We start from the raw sequence: 8,132 nt of genomic DNA on the forward strand, positions 1-8,132 counted from the left end.
CCTTTGCACACTTTGTGAATTGTAACTCCATGAGTATTGCATTCAGCTTATTGTTCCACGCTCTTAGAGCTTGCCTTAAACCATACAAAGCCTTATGAAGTCTGTAGACTTTGTCTTCACACCCTTTTTCCTCAAACCCTTCTGGTTGCTTGACAAACACGGTTTCTTTTAACTCCCCATGAAGAAAGGCTGTCTTAACATCGAGGTGATGAATCTCCCATCCATTCAAGGCAGCGAGGTTGACAAGTAGGCGTATTGTCTCAAGACGGGCTACAGGCGCAAAGACTTCATCAAAATCAACTCCGTACCGTTGGACGTATCCCTTAGCGACTAGTCGAGCCTTGTATTTATTAATGCTCCCATCAGAATTCCTTTTAATCTTAAACACCCACTTCAAACCAATTGCTTTTTCTCCAATAGGTAGATCTACAAGACTCCATGTGTTGTTCTTTTGAATCGAGAGAATCTCATCTTCACATGCCCGTATCCATTCCTTTGATACCTTTGCTTCCTCGAAACTTCTTGGTTCATTATTCAGACACAGCAGAAGTCTTTCTCCTTCCTCTTCAGCAAGTAACACATAGTCTTCAAGATATTTAGGTTTTGAAACCTCTCTTTGTGTTCTCCTTAATGCTATAGGTTGATCATCGATCTCCACATCTTCATCTTCTGTTTCAAGTGATACAACCGATCCATTTTCTTCTGAAATAGTTTCATTGTTGTTTTCATTGTTGTCTTCGTTTCGGGATTCAAGCTCTTCTTCATTCTCATGGTCATTCTCTCCCTCTTCATCGTTCCTTTCAACAATTTCTTGGATCCCATGGTTTCCTAATTCCCCAAATGTCACAATAAAGTTTCCATCGAGATCCGATTCTGAGTTGTTTCTACTCCAGTTCCAGCCTTTGGTCTCATCGAATACAACATCTCGACTGACAACAACTTTCCTTGTTTTTGGATCGTACATTCGGTATGCTTTTGACCAGGTTCAGTACCAAGATGAACAAGCATACGGGATCTATCATCAAGCTTCTTTAGAAGATGCTTCTCAATCTTAGCATATCCAATGCACCCAAAAATCCGAAGATGATCAATATTTGGCTTCTTATCTCGATAGACCTCATATGGTGTTTTAGCCTTGAGTGTTCTTGTGGCAACTCTATTCAAGAGATAAGTGGAATGTCGTATCGCTTCTCCCCACAAATGATTTGGCATATGCATATGCTTCAGAATGCTTCTCGCCATCTCCATAAGTGATCTGTTTCGTCTCTCGACAACACCGTTCTGTTGAGGTGTGTATGGTGCCGTAAGATGCCGTGTGATACCCGAATCGGCACAAAATTCATTAAACTCTTGCGATACGAACTCTCCACCTCTATCAGTTCTGAATGTTTTTATGCTAGCTCCAGACTCTCGTTCAACTAAGCTTTTAAACTTCTTGAATTTCTCAAAAGCCTCACTCTTCTCTTTTAGCAAAACAGTCCACATGTACCTAGAATAATCGTCAATGAGAACAAAGATATACTTATTGGACCGCAAAGATCTCCATGTATAAGCTCAAGTAGTTTAGTTGCACGGTAAGTAGTTGCTTGAGGAAAGACTTGTCTTGTTTGCTTCCCTAACATACAAGATCCACATACTTCTTTCTCAACATTAAACATTGGAATTCCTTGCACAAGCTCTCTTTGTATCATTGACTTGATCGTGTCGAGGTTTATATGTCCTAACCTTGCATGCCATTTATTTGACTCGCTTATACTTGCTAGGTGTAAGCATTCATGTTCTATGATTCCCATTCGAACTTTGTAAAGCCGGTTCTGTCCTCGATTTGCTTTTACAAGTAGTTTCCCATCATGGTCATGCATAGTTAGACATTCTCCTTTCATACGTATATCACAACCTGTTTCGGTAGCTTGCCCAAGACTGATGATGTTGCTTTTCAAATCGGGAATGAAGTAAACATCTCTCATTGTTCTTGGTTCTCCTTTCATATCTGTAAAAGCTATCGACCCTTTTCCTTTGATGTCTATCCTTGAATCATCACCAAATCTCACCTTTCCTGTAATTGATCTATCCAATCTGGAGAAATACCTTTGATCACCAGTCATGTGGTTGCTAGCCCCATTATCAAGGTACCAAACATCATCCTCTCCTGTGCTTGAGTTGTAGTCACTAGGTTTGCAGTGTTTTTCATTCAAGTATACAACCTCATGCATCATGAGTTCATCCGCTTCTTGAGTCTCATTTGTATTCTCTTGGGCTTCTTGTAACTTAAGTAAGCGGTCGGGACATGTCGATGCATAATGCCCTAGTTTGTCACAACGGAAACAGGTCACCTTGGATGTATCTCGTCCTCCACCAGTCCGGCCACGGCCTCTTCCTCGATATCGTCCTCCACGACCGCGACCGCGATTTCCACCGTTATACTCTTGGTAAGATTGCTCAGTTGAGGACTCCATGTTCGCATACATCAATTTGCTTTGATCTTCTTGTGGCTCATCTTCGTCAGCTATACGTTCCTCATAGGCCTTCAAACGTCCAATGATGTCTTCAAAACTAGTATTATTAAGATCTAGGGCCTGTTCAAGAGAGGCCACGAGGTGAATGTATTTCTTTCGTGGTAAACACTTAAGAAATTTCTTAACTAACTTTGATTCTTCCATGATGGCTCCTAACGCTGTTGATTTAGATGATATCTCTGATATTCTTCCACTGAAATCATCTATTGTTTCTGAATCTTTCATCTTCCGACGATCAAAATCAGACATTAGCGTTTGGAGTCTAGCTTCTTTAACCCGATCTGCTCCTACATATCTCGCCTTTATCGCATCCCAAATCTTCTTCGCCGTATTCAGTTCTCCAACTTGGAGGATAAGTGCCTCGGGGATAGATTGTAACAACAAGGCGACAGCCATGTTGTTCTTCTCATGATTAACCGGATCCTCGGGCTCGGTTTCTATAGTTTCCCATGCCTTATGAACCTTCAGCGCAGCTTTCATCCTCAATACCCATACGGTGTAGTTAACAGAGGTTAGCATTGGACACTGGATAGACGAAGATCCTCCGCCTTCTCTCGGTCGATCAGCAACGAGAATTATGTCACCCATATTGTCCTCACGATCTTAGAAAGCTCTGATACCAATTCTAGTTTCTTAGAACACAAGAAACACAAAATCTTAAGAACACAAGTAAAAGAATTACTCTCTTTATTAGCTTTAGAAAAATCCCTCAAAAACTAAAGCTCTCTTGTTTCTCAAATCTCACAAGTTATGCCACACATTGACATCTCCTTATATAATGAGAAAACCCTAGGACAATTCCTAATCAAAATAGGTAATATTACATATCTAGATTGCTCCTAAATATGTTTGTCCTTATCTCCTAAACCATTACTCGGTTTGCTTGTGGTTCAAGCTTAAACCAACAAGGCAGTATCATGCTCTTATGCTGTTTGGCAATACGGTATGTCCAATGAGCTCCATTGTCGATAGGGTTACGAGAGTGGTCAGTATATATCCGCATCGCCTAGCTCTTCCCCATCGTGACGAATTCGTCAGTTTATCTGAAGCCTTTCACTGCGATGGCATATTGCTATGCAACCTCTTGATGAAGACCATGATTGTGGTTTGGAACCCGTTTTCGGGGCAAACCAGGTGGATCCAAGTTACCCAACTGCAAGAACACTATATAGGAGCCTATGCTCTCGGATACAACAACAAGGAGTTGTGTCGTAGCTACAAAATCTTGAGGTTCCGGTGTCAATACGAAAAGTTGGCGGCATCATGGGGCTGGGGTGCACTTAATGTCACTCCGGAACCAGAAGGCAACATTATATCGGAAATATATGAGTTTAGCTCTAATTTATGGACGAATCTGGATTCGGTCCTTCCCGATCAAGCCTACTTAAAACCTAGTGGTGGTGTATCTTTAAATGGGAATACTTATTGGATGTCGTGTAATAAAAAAGGACACTACTCACTACTCAGTTTTGATTTTTCAACAGAAAAGTTTCAACGTTTATGCGCTCCCTTTCATCATGAACCATGCCATAATGATACTAGGGTTCTCTCGGTTGTTAGAGAAGAACGTCTCTCGTTGTTATATCAGAGTAGGAAGACACTAGAGGTGGAAATATGGATGACCGATGAGATTGAGACCACATTTGTGTCGTGGAGCAAGTTCTTAAGAGTAGATTTATTAGGATTAAACCATTGTTTTTCGGATTCCATGAGCTTCTCCATTATCGATGAGGAGAAGAAAGTTGTCGTGTGTTGTGATGAAGCGGGAAATTTCGACTTCACAATGGTTTGGATTGTTAAAGAAGGAGAAGAATATAGAGCATCACAATGGTTTGGATTGTTAAAGAAGGAGAAGAATATAGAGCATGGAGTATACCACTTCTTAGTGTTCCAAGATTGTTTGGTTATGTTCCGAAAAATTAGCATTCTTGTCTCTTTAATTTGCTTCCTTTGTTATGTCCTTGGATTGATGGATGAAATAATATAGTATTTTCTTGAAGTCTGGTAAAGTAATGTGACTTTGCACATAAACGGAAAACAAACAACACTGGTCTGTCTAGCTACGTCCAGAGATTTCCCAGTTTGGATTGTTTGTTTATATAGCTGGTACATTACATTTTACACTTTCCATACCATTATTTCCATACAGTATATCCCACTTTTTCTATTAAACCTTGATATATATATATATATACTAGAAAGTTGCCCACGCGATGCGTGGGTTATACATGAAATATTAATTAAAAATTATATTAAGTTATATATAGTGTACAAGTGTTAATATATGTTTTGAAAATAATTTTAAAATAAAATAATATGTTTATATTCATTTATATGTTTATTACAAAATAATATTAATTTTTATGTATAAAACAAAATAATTAACGCACAAACAAAATCGAACGCGATCACAAAATTAGTATAAAACATATTTTGTGTACATTGTAAACATTAAAAATAAACGAAAAGTATATTTGGAAAATAGAAAACTGAATGAGATCTAAACAAAGTAATACAAAATTAGCACATACACAATATACAAAATTAGCACATACAAAATTATGAGCATTTGTTACTCACCTTATATTTTATCATAACCTAAAAGTAACTTAAATTTTAAAAATGATCAAGTTAAACTTTTCAAAATATAAAATTAAAAGATTTCATTTGAAACATATGATATATTGTTTTAAACTTTATTTAGAAAAGATTTTTCAATTTAGATTATAAAAGCTTTTAAACTATAGTTATGTAAAAAGTAAAAAGAGAGATCATAAGCCAAATAAACAGAAGAAGATTACATGAGAATAAGAACTTTGATATTTTTTTTATTTTTTTTTATTGTAAAGGAAGCTGACATAGGAGGTAGATGAGAATATACATATATAGACTTTTTAATGTAGCATTAGTTTAGTTTTAAAATTACTACTAAATTTTTTAAAAACAAATATGCATGAAGATTTACATTACTATAAAAGCTAAATAAATGAATCCAAACTAAAATAGCATAACATGTTTACACCAAAATTAACAAAGAAGATGAACAACGACATCTATCTATTATATGTACATGACAACAATTCTGAACTACTTATAAGAAATCGATTGTATGTTTGGTCTCTCTAGGAAATAATAACTTAGGTTAGGTATTTGTATTGTTATGAAAAAGACAAGTTATTATTTATTTATAACAAATGAGGTTAAATTACTAAGAATGTAGACTGAGGTATGATATTGTTGTGTAACTCATACATTATTTATCATAATTTAATAGGATTTCAATGGTGAACATTATTAAAGAAGATGAACGACGATATCTATATATTATATGTACACGACAATAATACTAACTACTTATGAAAAATCGATTTTATGTTTGGTCTCTCTAGGAAAAATAACTTGGGTAGGTATTTGTATTATTATGAATATAAAAATTATTATTTATTTTTAGCAAATAAGGTTAAGTTACTAAGAGTGTAGAGTGGGGTATGATATTATTGTGTAATTAATACGTTATTAATTATCATAATCATTGTAATTAATATATTATTAATTATCATAATTAAATTAATGAATTAAATTAAATATAACATTCATAAAATGTATGATCTTTAAAAGAAAAATATTGAAGGACAAATTCTTTTGTAAGCAAGTATATATATATTTTTTAAACACTTTGACTGCAAATTTTAAATAAACTAAATATTATAATTTTTTTATATAATAGTCTATTTGATCACAAAAACTAAATAACAGATATATTAAAATGAATTAAAAAAACTATTTGAGATTAAAAAAAAATAAGAAAACATTATTTGATAAATGTTTTAAATCGAAATTTTTATTTATATAGCAATCAAAACTGTTATATTACATATGTGTTATATCAAATTTTCTTGATTCATAAGTATGAAAATATAAGTATAATAAGGCGTTAGAAAAAAAAAATTGAAGCTTTATAAGAGATATATAGCATACTTTCTAAAATAAATTTAGATCAAATTCTTAAATTGATATTTTCATTGATTCTCAATCAATATAACAACATAAAAGTAGTAAAATATTTAAGATACATGAATATAGTGGCTGAGAATGAGAGAAGCATTAATTATAAGATGATAATGTAAAACAAATGATAGAGATGAATCTTTAAGAAAGAAAAAATTAAGAGACCTTTCATATATTCATATAGTGTAAAACGAAAATTTTGAAAACTGTTATATTACATATGTGTTATATCAAATTTTCTTGATTCATAAGTATGAAAATATAAGTATAATAAGGCGTTAGAAAAAAAAATATTGAAGCTTTATAAGAGATATAACATACTTTCTAAAATAAATTTAGATCAAATTCTTAAATTGATATTTTCATTGATTCTCAATCCATATAAGAAGGGCTTGTTAAATTTGGGTGCGTAGATAATCTGAAAACAAAAAATGAATGTGTGATAAATTTTTTATCAGATCTCTCTCCTCTGCCTTATCAAAGTTACCTTTTTAGCCCTCAACCTGGTTTAACTAAAAATATAAACTGACAGAAACTAAATAGGATGCCTAGGCTAGGGAAAGATTTCCTCGAAAAAAATCTGACTACTCCAAACTTACGCCGACGTTGGTGATAAATTTTAAGTTATCAACTATTTTTTCTATTATCTATGTACTAATGATTTCCAAATGAAAATATAATTTTGTTTAATTACAAAATATAAACCCTAACCACTATTTTATCAACCCAAACCAAAATATAATTTCGTTTAATTACAAAATCTAAACCCTAACCAATATTTTGTCAATCCAAACTGAAATATAATTTCATTTAATTACAAAATCTAAACCTTAACCACTATTTTTTCAACCCAAACAAAAATATAATTTCATTTAATTACAAAACTAAACCCTAACCACTATTTTGTCAGCCCAAACCAAAATATAATTTTGTTTAATTACAAAATCTAATCCCTAACCACTATTCTATAAACACAAACAAAAATATATTTTTGTTTATTTATAAAATCTAAAGCCTAACCACTGTTTTATAAACTCAAACTGATACATATTCCATGAATTTGATAACACTGTTCATCAGTGATTAAAAGCATTCGATAACTTTTTTAAAAACATGTTAAATAATATGTTATCGCGGTAAGTTACATATTATCCGTTAAATTGAGTATTTATATAAACCGGTAATATAAATATTTTATACAAGTACGTAAATATATATATTAGTTGATATCAGTCATATAATAGTTAATTTAACTAGATAATTATGAGTTTATCGAATAACTTATAATTTATAGCGGTAACATATATTTAACTATAAATAATTTAACTAGATAACTATGAATTTATCAGATAACTTATAACGTATACCAGTAAGATATGATTTACATAGTTAACCAAATAAATAACCATAAATGTTATAGTTGATATTATAATATATAGCAAAATTATGGTGGATATTTTCTCTCAAAATCTTGTTGCAATATATCTACTAAAAATCTAATCAAATATATCACATGAATAATCAAATCTTTATTAAAAAAATATATTACAATTGGGTTTTGGTTTCTCACGTCTAAACACATGAATAATCAATCTTCCTTTGCTCCAT

At 32.7% G+C, this 8,132-nt stretch overlaps 1 pseudogene; it reads left to right on the forward strand.

Moving 5' to 3' along the window:
• LOC111832428 overlaps positions 1 to 8,132 on the forward strand; it is a 17,279-nt pseudogene that overhangs the window by 2,077 nt on the left and 7,070 nt on the right.

This window comes from Capsella rubella, unplaced genomic scaffold (genome assembly GCF_000375325.1).
Source record: "Capsella rubella cultivar Monte Gargano unplaced genomic scaffold, Caprub1_0 scaffold_1, whole genome shotgun sequence".
Classification (NCBI taxonomy): Eukaryota; Viridiplantae; Streptophyta; class Magnoliopsida; order Brassicales; family Brassicaceae; genus Capsella; species Capsella rubella.